The following is a 17,955-nucleotide window of genomic DNA, read 5'->3' as shown; positions in this document are numbered from 1 at the left end:
CCCCTCGCCACACGCTGTAGGGAGTGGAGGTGATTTTGTGGACCCAGTGAGTTTGCACCCAGGTTATGTGGAGCCTCAGGGTTTGAGCCCCAGGGACCCAGGATCTCTGACACATGTGGGGGAGGGTGGGGAGGGAGGGATACCCGGTGTTCTAGAATATGCAGGAAGAACACACATGGCCAATCTACCCCATGTTCTAGACCAAATTCTAGAACTTATAAATATATTATCTTTGGACAGTTTGTCTAAAAATGTGTTGCATTGTTGGGGGGAAAAAGATTGGACTGGGACCTTTACCAAGACTTGTTCACCATTTCAAAGAAATGGCACCCCCACGGGAGTGCCCCCGCGGGCTGTCAGGGCCTGCGCCAGTCACCACGGACATCTGGCAGGGTTCTGAGTGTCCTCTCCTTTCAGGCACATAGTAGGTGGCATTGGAGTGGGTGTGTGTCGCTTCTGGGGGAAGGTTTGAGAGTCAGGGACGGGTCTCCACACAGAGGTTCTGACCCTGTGGGTCTCCGGGGAGCCTCCGCTCTTGGCTGGGTCTCTCCAGGAGGAGCAGAGCCCCTGCCAGCCACACTGAATATGACATGTGGGGAGAATAAACTTGTGAAGCTGTGATAATCTGGGGTGTCTGTAGCAAAGCCCAGCCTGTCCTGACTGTGCAGCCACCAACCCCACACACCTGCGGTGAGCACCGTGAATGGGGCGATTCTGTGCAGAAGTGCAAGCACCTAACCGCTGCGTATGGCCCCCACGGCCATCATATTAGATACTAAAAAACATTAAATATTGGGCATCGTCTGGGTGGCTCAGTGGGTTAAGCTTCTGACTCTTGATTTCAGCTCAGGTTGTGGTGTCAGGGTTGTGAGATCGGGCTCCATGTCTGGCTCCGTGCTAGGCGTGGAGCCTGCTTGAGATTCTCTCTCCCTCTGCCCCTCCCCCTCTAACAAACAAACAAAAATATTAAATATTGGAAAACATTTTACTATTAAAAAATTTCTTCTTATCTTTATACATATTATAGTTAGGACATGATAGTGCATTTTAAAATTATAGATGTAGATAAGTTTTATTATCAGCAAGACTCATTTCAGGATAGTAAAGGGGGTGTTACCAAATATTTGTTATAAATAGGGGGGTACTGTCTGGTGGCATTGACAATTACTGATCTAGACGTCTGGGTTGGTGCCAGCTTCTGGTATTCAAACAGTGTAGGGGGCTGGGGTGGGAGGTGTAGGAGAGAATATTCATGAAAGTTACACGATAGTTAGATAATAAATTAACCTTCACAAAATACATGGACTGGTTCTAAGCTAGAGGCTCATTAGCACCATCCTGCATCTACACAAGGAAAGGTCACAACATCAAAGAGAAAACTATATCCAAACACCAATTAATCTGTTACTGAGTATATAATGGATAACCCTAATAAATTTAGAGACTCATGTGGCTCAGGCTCAGAGCAATATCATGCTGAAATAAGACAGCTCAATAACCAAAAATAATTAAGGAGAAATTCCAGTCTTGAAATTCTTGAAGGACAATAAAAGAGCCCTCGGTACATTGGCCGTATCAATACTTATTTGAATTATCTTTCTTTTTCTTTCTTTTTTTTTTTTAAGATTTCATTTATTTATTTGAGAGAAAGAGAGAAAGCACAAGCCAGGAGGAGTGGCAGAGGGAGAGGGAGAAGGAGAAGCAGGCTCTCCACTGAGCAGGAAGCCTGATGTGGGGCTCGATCCTAGGACTCCGGGATCATGACCTGAGCTGAAGGCAGATGCTTAACTGACTGAGCCACCCAGGTGCCCCTCAAATTATCTTTCTTTATCTACTTCTTTTATGCCTCAAGACTACAGTAGAGGGGTACCTACATGGCTCAGTCAGTTGAGCAGCCAACTCTTGGTTTTGGCTCAGGTCATGATCTTGGGGTTGTGAGATCAAGCTCGCTCTGTGCTTGGTGGGGAGTCTGCTTGAGATTCTCTCCTTCTCCCTCTGCCCCTCCCCCTGTTGTGTGCTTTCTCTCTAAAATAAATAAATAAATCTTAAAAAAAAAAAAAAAAAGACTGGGGTGCCTGGGTGGCTCAGTTAGTTAAGTGTCTGCCTTTGGGCTCAGGTCATGATCTCAGGGTCCTGGGATCAAGCCCCGAGTTGGGGTCCCTGCTCAATGGGGAGTCTGTTTCTCCCTCTCCTTTTGTCCCTCCCCCCAACCCCCGGCTCATGCTCATGCTCTCTACCTCGCTTTCAAATAAATAAAATCTCTCTAAAAAAAAAAAAAAAGACTGTAGTAGAACTTTCCTTCTTAAAACTCCTAGCCAGTGCAACTTTCCCCCCTCTTCCTCTCCATCCTCCATGACTATATTATATACAACAAATTAACTTCTCTCCCAGCGATTAGAAAATGACCTTCCTCTTTAGGAAGAGGAGAAGGAGGACAAAAAGTGGACAAATAGTCAAAAGATAGTCTTTGCCAAGTCCAGGAGAGGGAGATTCTGTAGATGTCTCACTTTCATCCTTTTTGCACCATTACAATGGGTTAGAGTTTCTGAAAATGCACCCCGCACGCACCCCGAGCTGGCTGCCCGGGCAGGAAGTGAGTTCCCCGTCATCAGACACAAACAAGAGTAGACTGAATGACCACTGCCTGGGACCAGGCAGCTCATCAGCAACATTTATCACAGGCCCCTGTGCCAGGCATAGAAAGACAAGGAGAAACAAAAAAGATGAATAAGACAATCTCCAGCTTCAGGCAATTTGCAATCTAGGAAGAGAGAGAGAGAGAGACAGGGAAGAGTGTCCACAGGGTACAGGGGTAAGCAGAGCAGGGAGACATGATCAATATTCCCAGAGGAGATCAGGGAACACTGGGTCTTGAAGGGTGGGCAGGAGTTTATGGTCCCTATGGCGGGGAGGGGGCGGGAGGGAGGAGCGCGTGTGATGGTGCAGGGTTGAGATGAAGCGGGTCCCTTGTGGAGCCCATAGTGTGAAGGAGAATTGCGCGGCGGTTTTCTGGAATTCTGGGGGGCTGGGTGTCCTATGTGCCAGGCTCAAACTCGGGGGTGGAGAAGAGAGCTTCAAGGACTAGGTGGGAGGAAGCATGTAGAGGGGGTGGGGTCGGGATGGATTCTCTAAGCTCCCCGCCCTCCCTGCAGATCTTGGACCAGCCAGCTCCCACAATCGCAGGAGCCAATTCTTTAAAATAAACCTCTCTCTGTAGACACCTCATTGGTTCTGTGTTTCCTGAGGATCCTGCAGTAACGATCGCCATCCCTACTTCACAGACGGGGAAACTGAGGCAGAGTATAAGCGACTTGCCTTGGATGGCCCAGCTGAGAAGGGAACGGGGCGGCGCCCACGATCTCAGCTGCCCCCTGCCTCGTGGGATGCACAGGCTGACGTAAGAAGTGTGGCATGCCTCATCAGCCTGGGGACAGATGGTCCCCCAACTCCCACATGTTTCAAAATAAAGCCAGCTTGAGCCTCCACTTTCAAATCAGCAGGAAGTCCAACTTCTCCACTGGGGCCTCCTGCCTGCCTCCTGCCTTGTCCGAGAATCCAGGGGCTGACTGAGTCCAGGGAGGGCCAGTCTAGTTGCAAGTGTGGGTGGGACGAGGCCCCCAGGCCCTGATCTGTCCCCCCGTGGCTCCCTCTGGTGCTGCCCCTGTCACTAGCCACGCAGGTGTGGTTGTGATCTTGCTACCTCTCTCTCCTGGGGCTGCTGATGCTTCCTTGTCCAGAGACCTGGGTCCTGGAGTCCCGCCCTCCAGCCTGCAGGGACCCCGAGGCAAGGCCGATGACATCCAATGATATTCCCCAGGCAAGACTCACTAACCCACCAGTCGAAGCCAAGAGACCAAATCCCCCGCTAAGTGTCTACAGTCTGGGCTGGCGAGAATCCTAAGCTGTGGGTGATGTTCCAAAGGCTACTGGGTTGGCCAGATCCGGATCACTCATATCTCACCTCTCACCTAGCATGAAAATGTCTATGAGAGGCCGCTAAAGAACTCTCTGGAGCAGAAGTGAACCACCCCAGGGGAACCTGAGGTCACTGTCACTCAGTAGAAACTTGGATTCTTTTACATGGCGGCTTCTCTTAAAAAACAAAAAATTCCTAATCATGTATCCAATATGTTTAACTCACCAAATATCTACGAATCACTTACTGTTGTGATTTCTATTGTTGCATAACAAATCGCTCCAAAACGTAATGGTTTAAAACACAACAGTTCAATATTTCACTATTGCCTCTCATGGCTCTCAGGATGCTCCGGGCTCAACAAGGGGGTCCTGGCTCAGGGTCACTCACTCAGCTCTAGGTCTGGCTACTCTACACTTCGCCTTCCCCTCAAGCTCACAGTGTGGCTGCCACAGCTCCAGGCATCACATCTTCACCCAACAGCCAAAGAGAAAAAAAAGGGAAGTCTCTGCCTTATGTCACCTTTTGAAGAGAAGTCATTCCTAGAAGCCCTTCTCCGTCCACTCTGACAGATTCCTTCTCGGCCCTCATTTTCCAGGACTCGATCACATGCCCTTGCCTAACTAAGCCAATCATGGGCAAGGCCGCCAAGGTGGGCTGAGAGCAATTGTAACTGGCCTCTGGGGTCAGGCTGCGGTCAGGCTGGAGTCAGCATCCCCGAGCATCATTGGTGACTCCTGGGAGACTCTTACAGCAACAAAGCTGTCGGGCCGGAAGCAACAGTGTTGGCCAAGGGGAGGAAGCAAGATGATCCGCATTAGACACTTAGCCGGGTGCTAAGATGCGGGACGCTCGTCGAGGGCAGGCTGTCACCCTTCACAGACTCAGGCATGAATGTGAAAGAGTGGAGAGTGTTACACAACCCTTAGTTGTCACCATCTCAGGCGCGGGAGCTGGCCCTGCCCCTTCCCAGGGTGTGAGCTAGGGCAAACGAGCACAGCACTCTGAGCCTCTGTTTCCTCACCTGTGAATGAAGATAATGATTTTCTTATGACTCACCCCCAAAGCCCTTCCTGAGGATCAAAGGAAGCAACATACATCACAGGCCTAGAAGAGTGCCTGGCATTTCTGCTGTTCTTCACCATTAGTGAGGGATGGGGGCAGTCTTGCTGGTGGCTGGAGGCCGGACCTGGGCCCCTTTCCCCTGAATTTATTTCTGTCCTTTGTGAAGGGTCCCCAGGCTACAGTTTCTCACGGAGGAAGCGGGGAGAAGGAGCCTGGGTCAGGAACACTCCGTCGCGCCTGGCTCTTTGCTAAGAGAAGGTCCGTGGAGCACGTGGGAAGCCCGTGTGTGCAGCTGGGTCTGCTGAGCACCGAGGGCCAGGGAGGGGATGAAGCAGGGGAGGTGGTGGGGCAGCCACGGGGAGAGGAGGATTTGGGTCCCCAGACACAAGGAGGCAGGAGCCCTAGGTCCCGCTGAGTGGCCTCACAAAAACGTCTGCACCTCTCTGAGCTCCAGCCTCCCATCTGCTGCATGGGGTGGGTCACGGAGCCCACAGTGGGGATTGAGTATTAGAGCTTCATCCGACTCTGAAGCATTATGAGACGGGCAGGCCTCATGCCCCCAACCCATCAGAGTCCAGGGAGCGCTTGGGGTCACTTTGCTCGGATATGGTTTACAGATGACAAAACTGAGGCCCAGAGAAGGTAAACCTTGGTCTGCCCCGCCCCCCACACCGGCCCCTCCTTGCCAGCAGGCTGTGTTGTGCACATGCTGGGGCAGGGGGTGTGCGTGGGAGGAGGGGAGCTGGGTGCGCCCCTGCCCTCAGTCTGTCTCTGTCTCCTCCATCTTGCTCTCTCTCTCACTGTTCCTTCCCCGTGTCTCTTCCTTCTCTCTAAACCCTGTTCTCTTTTTCCTCCTTTGTCTCCTTGTGTTTGGCTATGTATCTGTCCATTCCTATGTCTGTCTCTGTCCTTCTCGTCTCTGTCTCTCTATGTCTGTGCCACTCACAGCCAGTCTCTATCCCTCCCTGCCTCCCTAGCCCCAACCCCATGACTTCTCTGTGGCCTTCCAAACAGTTTAAAATACAAATAAAAATAAAGTTTACAAACATGCAGTGGGGGATGAGAACTGGTTGTAATCCCTGGTGTGCAGTGCGCGTGGGGGCTTAGAGATGAGTCCAGCTGTACCCCAACCTCGGGTTCCGTAGGGGGGCAATACTGGGCCCAGAGGGCCTGCTGAGCGAGCCAGCCCGGCCTCAGACACAGGAGGGGTCACTGCATGACCTTGGGGCTCCCTTGCATCTGCCCAGGTTCTGATGCTGAAGCGTGGTGTGACTGCCCACAGTCCTGGTAAAAATAGCCCGGGGAGCTGTGGCGGGCTTCCAGATGTCGGCCTGCCCGGGTCTCTGGAGGGACAGTCCAGCACCATGCAGAGTGCGAACCTGCAGCCCAGAGTGGACAAGAGACCGGCCCAAGGTCACAGAGCAGGTGGGCAGCAGAGCTGAAGCCGGAGGCCCGCCTCTACTGTCCCCTGGCACCTTCCACAGCACCGTGGACCTCCCCGGGGGCCTCCAGGCTGGGCCAGGTCCCCGTTCTGGGTCCCACAAGCCCAGCGCCAAACTCCATCCCAGCACTCACAGCAACGGACCATGACAGCTCCATCTTCTTGACTGGCTCCTGCACCTCCCTGTGAGCTCCTCGAGGCTGGCGGCGGGCAGGGGGTGGGAGTGGGTTCTGCCCGCACAGTGCACTCGCGGGGGATAGCCGTGACGATGACAGCTCACGTTCTTCAAGCACTCAACACGTGCCGGGCACTTTCTACGTGCCGTACACATACGACCTCGCGACAGCCCTCTGAGGCCGGGGCTAAATCATACCCATTTCACGATGAGAAGACTGAGGCTCAGAGAGGTTCATGGACTTGCTCGAAGTCACAGAGCGGTGTTTGGGGGAGCTGGTATTCCAACCCAGGCTGTCTGGCTGTAAATGAAGGGGTGGATGCAAAAGCGAATAGAGGTTTGGGGTTCGAGCACAGTAGACAGGGGTTGCTGTTATTTGCCTTTTGCGCCACCAAAGGTCACAGAGCTCCTCTCCCCACACTGGCAGCCTGGGCTCAAGACCATTCCCTCAGATTCCACTCCCAGGGGGTTGTGGTGCTGGGAGCCTGGGATACACGTTCACACGCCAAGCCTGCCCCTCCCCGGATGAGGGGATTTGGAGAAGTCCCTCTCCCTCCCCGAGCCTCAGTTTCCCCATCCATGAGAGAGGAAACTTGATGGCTATGTCAGCAGTTCATTGAGTCGCTGATTCTTCCGGGGGCTGGTGGGATGGATCGGACTGGGGGTCCCAAGCTGAAAGCCTGAAAGACCAAAATTTAGAACTTGATTTCTTTGGGGGCAAGATATAGAACACATATAAAAAATACAACGAGGATTTTAAGAGGACCTGAGGTTATCGGGGCTACCCAAAAGGGGCTTACCAGGAGCGGGGGAGCAGGGCTTCCAACGAAAAGGGCATAAGGGCAGAGGTAGGCCAGCGGACGTGCCGGGCAGAGGCTCCCCGCCCTTGGATGCTGGCTGAGGCAGTCCTGGCACAGTCGCCCTGGTGTTGGTGATAAGAATGTCCTGGGAGCTTCAGCCAGAGAGGACAGGTGCAGGGGAGGAGGAGGTGGTAAGGGGACAGCCGGCTCCAGGGCTCAGGCTGAGTCATCCTGCAGGGCTGGGGTCTGGGAGCTGGAGAGGGGGGGTTGGAGAGAGCTATTTCTAGAGGGAGAGAAGGCAGAAGTGGGGAAGTCATCTGGGCGATGTGACTGGACCAATCAGCAGGGAAGGGCAGAGAGCTGGGGGGCCTGCGCCTGCCTGGGGGGACATTCAGCCGCCCCTACCCCTGCCTGCCCGACCCCTTTCTTTTCCTCCCCGTGGTCCTGCTTCCTGGTGGTGGGACCCAGTGCCTCCCCCGACTCCTCTGCCACTCCAACCCTGGCCCCCCCTACCCTCTCAGCCTCCCTCCCACTCCCAGACCTCTGCCCCCCACCCCCCTGACCCCTGGAGCTGTCCGGCAGCTCTGGGCTCCAGGCCTAAGAGGGTGGCCCCGAGGTCTTTAGAACCAGACATAGTCCAAATCCACCCACCAACTTTGAACGGGGTGACCTTGGGCAAGTTACTTGACCCCTCTGAGCGCAGTTCCCTCACCTATAAAATCAAGAGAGCACCATCTTACCGCAAGAGGGAAGGCTTCAAAAAGAGGTGCCTGCAAACGACCACATAGCGTGTGGCTCCATTTACAGAAGTGTCCAGAAAAGGCAAATCCGTAGAGGGAGACAGTAGACGAGTGGGTGCCCAGGGAAGGGCAATGAGAGAATGGGGTTTCATTCTGCAGGGTTTCATTTTGGGGTGATGGAAATGTCCTAAAAGGGATGGTGGTGATGGTTGCCAACTGTGAATATATATATAAAGAAAAACACCACTGACTTGTGCGCTTTAAATGGGTGAAGGGTACGGAATGTGAGTTCTAGCTCCAAAAAGCTAGTGAAGAAAAGGAGGTGCCTGCTCTGCGGCGGGCACACGTGGGCGCCCGCCTGCCCCACGTCCTGGGCATGCGTGGTGGCTTCTTGGCCAGAGCAAGAGTCACTTTCCAGAGGGCAGATGTTGAAGGTCAGATGAGATGACTTTGGAGCAAAAGCAGGGCGGGCCCATCTTCTACCCTCAGGAGGAGGCCACCAGAGCTGGGGGGTAGGGAAGGGGGGACATGGGGCAAAGACCTGGGACACTTAGCAGCCACTGCCAGAATTTAACTCCCAGCTCTGTGTCTCTGTGGCTGGCTGTGTGGCCTGGGGCAAGTTGCTTAACCTCTCTGGCTGCAGTTTCTTCTGGAGAAATGGAGGTGATGCTCTACCCAATCCTCACCTCCAGGGCTGTTGTTAGGTTAAATGACGTCCTCTGTGCAGAACAGAGGGAACGGGGCCGAGCGCAAACTGAGTGCTTGGGAAATCAGGGCTCTTTCTCTTGCTGGTGGAGGGTGGAGGGAAGGGAGGAGGAGGGCTGAGTAAGCAGAAGGTCCCAAATTCAGTCCCGCTCCTGCCTGGCATGAATTATCCCCCCACGTGGCTAGAGCAGCAGGCTCTCCACGAGGGCCCCCACCTTCCCCTCCCCCTTCATTCTCAGCAGTCACGCGCCCTGCGTGATGTTACAGACCTCCTCTCTGGGTCCCCTTCCGTTCATCTGTCCCCCGAGGGAATTGGACCAAAAGAAGCTTAAGGTCCCTGTTTCTGGTGGCCTTCGCCTCCTCCCTGGTCCCACACACCCCCTGAGCACCTGCCTGTGGCTCTAGGATTCGCCCCTGCCTGGCCCGGCGTCCCGTGTCTTCGGTTTTCACTGTCTCCTCTTGTCACTCAGAGGCAGGAGCCCCCACTCTGCTGTCTCCTCCATGCCTGGTGTGTTGCAAAGCAGGCTCAACGGAGCATCTACCTCGACACAGATTCACCTTGGGCTGGATGAATGACCTTGGGCGAATCCTGGCTCTGGGCCTCAGTTTCCCCCCTTAGAAAACAAGCCTAATAATTTGTGTCCTCTTTGTCTTCAAGGGAAAGTTGCCCCTAGCAACTAGGGGCAGGGAGGGACTGTAAATGACACTGAATTCAACCCCAAATCTAATGCTTCAGGACCCCTGCCACACCCAGGCAGTGCTTGCATACCTCTGGAGTGACAGGGAGCTCACTACCCATGCAACTGATTCTGCTCAATTGCTTCCCAACAGGGACTGCCTCTAACAGGGGACACACACAGTAGCAGGTGCTGAAGGCTCAAAAATAAACAGGGGCGAGGTGACACAGAGGCAAGGGCATCGCTCGGGTTTGAATCCTGCCTATTAACACCTCTTACTAGCTCTGCATGGCCCCCGAGAATGACTTAATGTCAGTTTCTTCATCTGTAAATGGCAGTCACAACGCCCATCTTGTGAGGTCACTGGAAAGACTCCTAGCGGGCAAAGACCCCTTTGCACACGAACATTTGTCTCCTGCCAGGCTCCTTCATTCTTGGGGAACAGGCACTGTCATCATCTGATCTTTTTCAGACGAAGTTCTCAGAGGCCCAAAGAGGTTAGTGAACCTACCTGAGGTCACGCAGTGAGGGTGACAGGTAGACCCCACCTGCGCCCAGGTCCCTCATCCCTCACACTTCTCACAAGGGGCCCGGCTCTGTGCAGCCCAGTTCCCCTCTTACGAAATGAGCACTCCGAACTCCCCAGGGGACCCTGTTAGCCTCCCTTTCTCAGAGGTCAGGAGGGGCAGGTGGCTTTCCATGGTTATTTTTAGCCCTGCCCCCACCTTATTGATCCAGAGAACGGAGCCTCTGAGGTCCTCTGCGTGCCCAGCCAGCACCCCGGGGTGTGTAACCTTAGTGGGTCGGCTAAGGTGCAGAGATGATAAACTGCCTGGAATCTGAGCTCTCTGACCCTCCCTGCTCCCACAGGGACTGGGTTCCACTGGGGGTGACTCGACAGTTGCTGCCCTCCCCCACGCGTCCCAGCCAGCTGGCATCCACAGGTGGGGACAGGGCAGGGCTCCCGGGGGGTTGGACAAGAGGGGCCAGCTCTGGGCAATGAGCTCCGCCATTCTTGGCTCTGCCGTGTGCACTCAGCTCCGGGGTCGGTCTCTGCGGAAGCACACAGCCTGTAGGAGGGACCCCTTCCTCGCACCCCAGGAGCTGGCGAAGGGGACTGGGAGGGGACAGGAGCTACCCGGGCAGTGTAGTGTGGCAGTGAATCCTGTGGCCTCCTGCTGCCAGGGAGCAAGTCCGAGCTCTGCCGGCGTGATGTGGGAGAACCTCACTATACCTGGTTCTTCATCCATAAAATGGGCACAGAGTAGCAGCCATCTGGAAAGGTTGTCATGACGATTTACTCCAAATCATATGTGCAAAGCCCTTAGCACAGTGCCCGGCACAGAGAAAGGGCTCACGAATGGGAGCTGTTGTTATATATCCACACATTTATACAACAGATACTTAGTAAGCGTTGAATTCATTACCTATCGCTTCATAACAAAGTACTCCAAGACGGAGTGTCTTAAGATAGTCAGCATTTATTTATTATCTCCTGGTTTCTGTGGGTCAGGAATTTGGGAGCGGCTTGGCTGGCTGGTTCTCTCAGGTCCCTCGTGAGGTTGCCCGCAGGATGGCCGTGGGGCGGCGCTCGTCCGAAGGCTGGACTGGGGCTAGAGGGCCCGCTTCCCAGGTGGCTACCAAAATCACAGTTCTTGCTCTCCCAGCTGAGTGTGACAGGGTGTGTGTGTGTGTGTGTGGTGGGTGCAAAAAACAACAGAGCAACCCCGAAGAAAGCCCTGAGACTCTAAGGAAAACAAACAGGGTGGCATACAACAAAGTGGTCAGGGGCAAGGGCCTCTTCAGGAAGAAGGTGAGGGAAGGGGGGCAGGAAGGGTGTTCGGGGTAGAGGGAACTGCATCTGTGTATCATGAGCGGAGGCTGTGTGGCCGCCGCGGGGGCCAGCCTGCCGGGCTCCAGTGCTCATTTGCTTCCCCCTTGGGCCTCAGTTTCCTCGTCTATAAAGGGGAAAACAACAGTCCCTACCTCCGGGGGGGGTGGAGGGGGTCGGGGGGTACCCCAGGGGAAGCCCTTAGCGGAGCGCCTGGCACTGAGTCAGTACTGGGGACCGTGCGCGTGTCCTCATCATTATTCAACGGTGACATGCAAGCCTGACAAAACCAGGTGCCTAACGTGATTGAGGCGCTATCTGAAGCATTTCATGATGCCTCTCTCCCTTCATTTAGCATGATCATCTCGCCCTGTGGCCTGGGGGTGGGAGCAGAGCTGCTGGGGGGTGGGGGGTGGGGGCTGATTCCTTCGGACCTATAGGGGAAGGGGGAGGGGTGCGTGGGAGGGCCTCCCTCAGGAGGGCACAGGAATCTAGAAAGAGGAAGCAAGGGACACAGGCTGGGTGGGAGCCCACAGGGCCGTTAGGGAACAATGCGCAGTTCAATGTAGCTTCAGGAGCTACACCCTGGGACTCTGCAAACAAGGAAGGAGGCGAGTGAGGAGAGAGGGAGGGCCTTGAACATCACCTTTGAACTGGCTTTCTGGTGGGGTGGGGATCAATGAGCAGGAAAGAGACAGGGACAGATTGATTTGTGTTCTAGAAGCTCTCTTGGGATGCAGAGAGGAGGGGGAGGGACAGCGAGGCCGGTGGAAACACAGGTCCAGGCTGGAGATGGGGAGGCCTGGCCCAGGGTAGTGGACTTGGGAATGGAGGGGAGGGGAAGGGGGAGCCAAGGAGAGGTGGGGGAGGGGCGGGAAAGCAAAGCCAAACCTCCCCTCCTTTCCAGGCATCTGTCCTAATCAGCTCCCTCCCATCTTCTCCCCAACCCTAAGATAACAGCCAGGCTGTGGGGCCTGTTCGGCATCCCTCCCTTAAAGCGCTCATGTCAATGGTGGCTATCATTCATGGAGTCCCACCTGTATCCCCCACGTGCGCACACACACCCCATCTCATGTAAAACCACGATGACCTAGCAAGGTAGACGTGATGGCTCCCATTTTGCAAATGAGAATCTCAAGGATCAGAGGGTTCATTGATTTGCCCAAAGTCACACAGCTAGGGAGAGAGAGTCAAGATTTCACCAAATTAGCTAATATATGGGAAGTGTTTCCACCAGGGCCTGGCAACAGTAGGCACTCAATAAATGCTAGCCAGTGTTTTTGCCAGTATCTGCAGCTAGATCTGCCTGGCTACAGAGCCCGTGGCGCCCTGGAGGCCTTGCGGGTTCATCTGGTTACCTGTTTGGTCGTCCAGTCCCCCCTGGGCCTCACGGTCCTGCAGAGCAAGAATCGGGTCTGGTTGGCCTGAGGTTCACCAGCACCCCCCACGGGGCAGGCCCAGAGCAGGTGGTCAGTGACTGTTGAGTGAATGAAGCTCCTTGAGGACAAGGACTACATTTGTCTCCAAGAATCATGGGATTTCCTCAACGGCAAGATGAGGACGGTCATTCGGGTCCCTCTTGGCTCCGCCTTGTCAGTTTGCGACGAGGATCCGAGGATCCGGGGGGATGGAAGATGAGGAGGAGGTTCCGCCTGGCTGTGTCTCCTGGTGCCTCTGTGGGTCCCGCAGGCCCCCTGCGGAGCAGCCAGCCTCCTCAAGGCCACTAGGTGGCGCGAGCAGCTCACGGGTCTCCCTGAAGGCCGTCCTCAGGAGGAATTCCCCCCCAGGGGTTCCGGGCACCACAGCCACCCACCCCTTCCCCTGCAGACCCGCCAGCCGCCAGAGGCAGGGTGTATGGGGGCTGGGCATGGGCTTTAGGGTCAGGCAAACTTGCAGTTGGAGGCTCCACGGCAGGCCATCCTCTTAGTGGGTGTCCTGGGTCTGCTGGGCAGTCAGCTCACCGCATGACCCTGGGCATTTCATGTGACCTGACACCTCAGATTCTTCATCTGTTAAGGGGAGGCGATAGCAGGTCTCTTCTGGGGCACCATGGAGACCAAATGACATCAAGCATGGATGGTGTCTCTCCTGCCTCTTGGCCCAGAGCGAGCCTCAGTGAGTCCTGTCTGTCGCTAGTCATTACTACTTGTCTCCTAGTCTCCCCTGGGAAGAACCTCAGGCAGCATGCCCAGAGATCTGGGCCTGCATTTGGCAAGTCGCTTCCCATCTCCGGTCCTCTGTTGGCCTCAACCAGCCTAGAGAGACTGGGAGTGCCATGGAAAAAGAAGGACTTGGAGGCCAGACAGACTTGGGTGTGAATCCTGCCCACTTCTCCTCTTCCCAGCTGTGTGACCTTGGGCCTCTCTGGGCCTCTCTGGTAATTACATAATTATGTGTGATTATTTGTTCTAAGTCTGTCTTCTTGGCTCCATTGTCAGTTCCATGAGGGCCAGGATCATGTCCCAGCAGCTCACCTACAGAAATACTCAGCTTCGTGTCGGACACAAAGTATGTCCTCAGTAAACAGGAGCTGGGATTATTATTAATTATTATGACCATTACGATTACTGCATACGTTTACTCAACAATAGCAGCAAGCTCTGTGTTCAGAGCTTTCCCTGCACTATTTCAAACAATCCTCAGACATTATCTCTATTTTAAGGGTGAAGAAACAGGCCCAGAGAAGTTGGGTCCTTGCCCAAGGTCACACAGCTCCAAAGCGTCCAGAAGCTGGGATTTGAAACTGAGCTCCTTGAGAGATGTAGAAGTGGAATGATGACCCTCCAAAGATACCCACATCCTAAAGTCCAATGAATGTTACCTTACATTATAAAGGCAGCCCTGCAGGTGTGATTCAGGATCTCGAGATGCAGACATGATCCGGGATTATCCAGGTGGGCCCAAGGAATCCCAAGGATCCTTCTAAGAGGGAGGCAGGAGTATCAGAGTGGGAAGAAGGCAATGGGAGTAAAGGACACGTGATGTGGGAACGAAGATAGCATGCATCCTAGACAAGCCTTCTCCACTGAAGCCTCCAGAAGGACCCAGCCCTGCTGACCCCTTTCGCCCAGTGAGACTGATTTGGGAGTTCTGGCTTCCAGAACTGTAAGGTAGCAAGGGTGTGTTGTGTTAAGCTACCAAGTGTGTGGTCATCTGTTAGAGCAGAGAGAAATTACTGAACAGACAAATGAGATAATATCCAAAAAGCCCCTAGCATCCAGTTAGAGCTCCCAAAATGCTCTTTCCGTCCCTGCCCTAACCTACTTTCTTCTTCCGGCTATAACGAAATGGCAGAGGGGGAAAGGACTCCGGGGATATTGCAGCTCAATGAGCCCCTTTTACAGATGAGGAGCCTGAGGCCAGAGTTAGGGGACGGCTTGCCGCATCTCACAGAGGTGAGTGAGGAGAGGGAGCTGTCTCCCGGGCCCAGTCCTGGAGCTGCTTGCTCTGTCCTTCCACAAGCCAGCACTGGGCAGCCAGGGAGATGTCCGCTGGTCCAAACCCATTTCCCAAGTGAGGAAACTGAGGCCTGGAGTTGCCCAAGAGAGTTGCAACGTGAGCCCCAAGCTGACAGGACACAAGCAAAGGGCGAAGCTCCCGGGAGTCCTCCTCCTCACAAGGCCCTCCCCTCCCCCTCCCCCTACGGAGCGGCTCCGCCATATTTATCCCCAGCAGACAGGGGCCAGAGGGGTCTGGGAAAGCCACGTCAAGAGCAGCCCAGCTGTGCTGGAGGAATTAGAGAGCAGCTCCTTGGTGGCCTTCAGCCTGGGAAAGCTCTGAGGCCTTCCTGTCCCCTCCAGCCTTGCCCCTCCCAGACGGCCCTGCGCCCGCCTGACAGCTGTGAGACGTTCCCTGGAGGCAGCATCCAGTGGAGCTGGAGGGAAGAGCGACCCAGAAAGGAGGACTTGATCCCTGATCCCAAGCCGGTGGGTGGCACCCTCCTGGATCACCCTAAACCCTAAGCCTAGGGCCCGTGGGTCTCCCTGGCTCTGGCCCACGGGCAGCACCATCACACCCAGTGACACAGCACGTTCTTCCTAAAGCAGTCACACCCACGGGCATCCTCACTCTACAACAGCCCTGCAGAGGCCGGGCTGCTACCCTCCCATTTGACGGACGAGGAAACCGAGGCTCAGGGAGGGGAGCGACTTGCCCAAGGTCAAGGGCCCACGTGGCAGCACTGGGCCTCCGCTAACTCCATGAGCTCTCGAGGGATGACCCTGGAAACTGACTGTGCCCCGCTCTGGTCCCAGCCTTGCTGACTCCTTCCCCTCGGAGCCTGGGCTCTCTCCTCCGTGAACACGGAGCTAGGGGCGCCGCGAGGGATACACGCATGGGCCGTGCACCCCACACCTGCTAAATGCCTCATCACTGCTTGTCCCCATCAAGGGCACACTTCAGTTACTAACTAACCGCCAACAGTACTGTGCATGCCCCGTGCGCGGGACCCCGACACCAAAGTCCCTGCCTGGGAGCTGGCATTCTGGTCCAGGGAAGACAGCCACCAAACAAAGTTAAGTGTGCACGGCAACCAGTGTGGTAGGAAGGATTAAGTGCCGGGGCTGGGGGCGGGGCCCGTTTGCACACATCACGTGGGAGGCGAGGGAGTGACCACGTGGCTCCCTGGGGAAGGTGGCCAGGCAGAGCAGGGTGGGGGCTGCCTGGCACCTCCAAGCAACACCAAGAGGCCAGGGAGGCCCGAGCAGTGAGCTTCTGGGCCACGGCAAGAGGAACGAGGGGTGGGGTGCGGCAGCGCCATGGACCATGGTGGCCACTGGGCAGCCGGGCTCTCACATGAGTGAAGTGGGAGCCATCAGAAAGTGTCCTCCTTGGGCACCTGGGTGGCTCAGTCGGTTAGGCGACTGCCTTCGGCTCAGGTCAGGATCCTGGAGTCCCTGGATCGAGTCCCGCGTCGGGCTCCCTGCTCGGCGGGGAGTCTGCTTCATCCTCTGACCCTATCCCCTCTCATGTGTTCTCTCTCTCTCATTCTCTCTCTCTCAAATAAATCAATAAAATCTTTAAAAAAAAAAAAAAAAAAGAAAGTGTCCTCCTTGTCAACTAAACCCCTAAAGCCTGAAAGAGGGCCTTAGACCCTGGACCACCATCGGAGGAGTGGGACGGCCACCCTCCGCCATCCAGGACCCGTTCCCTTGGCCCACCCCTCCCTATGATGCTCCTGGAAAAGAGAATCAGTTGGGAGTAAGGTGCCAGTGCTCAAAGGGACCCGGGAGGTGGTTTGGATGACAGGGGAAGCAAGGAGCCTGCAGGGGGAGGGGCTCATCCCAGCCACTCAGCACGCGGTGGCCGCTGTGTCCACAGTAAAGCCGAGGCTGGGGCCTCCCAGAGCCGTTCCCCTCCTGCTGCAGAGCCCTGGTGAACAGGACGTTTCGTTCTTCCGGCCCAGATCCAAGGAGTCCCCAGGGGCCCCCTTGGGGTTTGCCTTTGCAAAGGCCCTTCCGGCTAAGGGGCCCTTCCAGGTCGTGGTGCTGTCACCAAGGCTGGCAGAAGCTGTGCCCAGCTAGGGCAGCCGCCCCACCTGCGCGCCGCGTCGAGGAGGGTGTGTGCACGTGGGCTCGGCCCCTGCGCCTGGCCACCTCCCAGGCATCTTGCTCCCTAGGACTTCCGTTCCGAGCACACACATGGGGATACAGTAAGCAACAGCTGCCCCACTTCCAGGGTTGCCCTGATGGAACAATAAACAAACGAGGAAGCTCCTGCCCTCTCTCTCTGTCTCTCTTTTAGAGATGTTATTTATTTGAGAGACAGAAAGAGAGCGCGTGCATGAGTGGGGGGAAGGGCAGAGGGAAGAGGAAATCTCAAGCAGAGCCCGCGCTGAGCGCAGAGCCTGATGCAGGGCTCGATCTCACAACCCTGAGATCGTGATCCGAGCCTCCCAGGCGCCCCATCCCCGACCTCTTTTTCTCCCCAGTTCCGTGGATGTCCATGGCAGTCTGTAGCTGCCACTGCCAGCCCCTCAGCTTCAGTTCAAGGGGAATGAACGCCCACCATCCTCCGGTCTCTGGTGTTCCAGCCATCCTCCTCTCTATCTTACTGCCCATTGGTCCATTTATTCATCTTTCCGCTTACTCAGTTATCCCACCCATATGTCCATCTACACACCACTGGTCTGAATAACCACCAATCTCTGTATGATTGCTATCGGCCCATCCTCCCATCTATCCAGCCCCTCCACCCATCCACTCACTCACCCCCTCACCCATCCACCCACCTGTCCATCCACCCATCCGCCTGTCCATTCACCTCTCCACCCACCCATCCATCCATCCACTACCCACCCATCCATCCATCCACCCACTCACCCATCCATCCATCCACCCACTCACCCATCCATCCATCCACTACCCACCCAGCCATCCATCCATCCATCCATCCACCCATCCACCCACCCATCCATCCATCCATCCACCCACCCATCCATTCATCCACCCATCCATCCACCTACTCACCCATCCGTCCATCCACCTGTCCATCCATCCACCCATCCACCCGTCCATCCACCCACTCACCCATCCATCCATCCACTACCCACCCAGCCATCCATCCATCCATCCACTACCCAGCCCTCCATCCATCCATCCACCCAC

At 55.4% G+C, this 17,955-nt stretch overlaps 2 long non-coding RNA genes across 4 annotated transcripts; both read right to left on the bottom strand.

Moving 5' to 3' along the window:
* Positions 1–280: 280 nt before the first annotated feature.
* On the bottom strand, positions 281–7,770 carry LOC145721907 (uncharacterized). Of its 2 annotated transcripts, XR_014145928.1 has the most exons (3): positions 7,398–7,762; positions 6,557–6,898; positions 281–4,940 (listed from the first exon to the last, which is right to left on the bottom strand). It is a non-coding gene; the product is annotated as an uncharacterized LOC145721907 (long non-coding RNA). The 2 variants fall into 2 exon arrangements; XR_014145927.1 differs by lacking the exon at positions 281–4,940 and having other exon boundaries at positions 6,032–6,898; positions 7,398–7,770.
* A 3,210-nt stretch (positions 7,771–10,980) lies between these two features.
* Positions 10,981–13,648, bottom strand: LOC145721906 (uncharacterized). 2 transcript variants are annotated; one of them, XR_014145925.1, is made up of 2 exons: positions 12,709–13,648; positions 10,981–11,266 (listed from the first exon to the last, which is right to left on the bottom strand). It is a non-coding gene; the product is annotated as an uncharacterized LOC145721906 (long non-coding RNA). The 2 variants fall into 2 exon arrangements; XR_014145926.1 differs by having other exon boundaries at positions 10,981–11,186.
* Between the last annotated feature and the right edge of the window lie 4,307 nt (positions 13,649–17,955).

This window comes from Leptonychotes weddellii, chromosome 5 (genome assembly GCF_054177405.1).
Source record: "Leptonychotes weddellii isolate Sample4059 chromosome 5, ASM5417740v2, whole genome shotgun sequence".
Lineage (NCBI taxonomy): Eukaryota > Metazoa > Chordata > Mammalia > Carnivora > Phocidae > Leptonychotes > Leptonychotes weddellii.
This window is presented reverse-complemented; position numbering and strand designations above follow the sequence as displayed.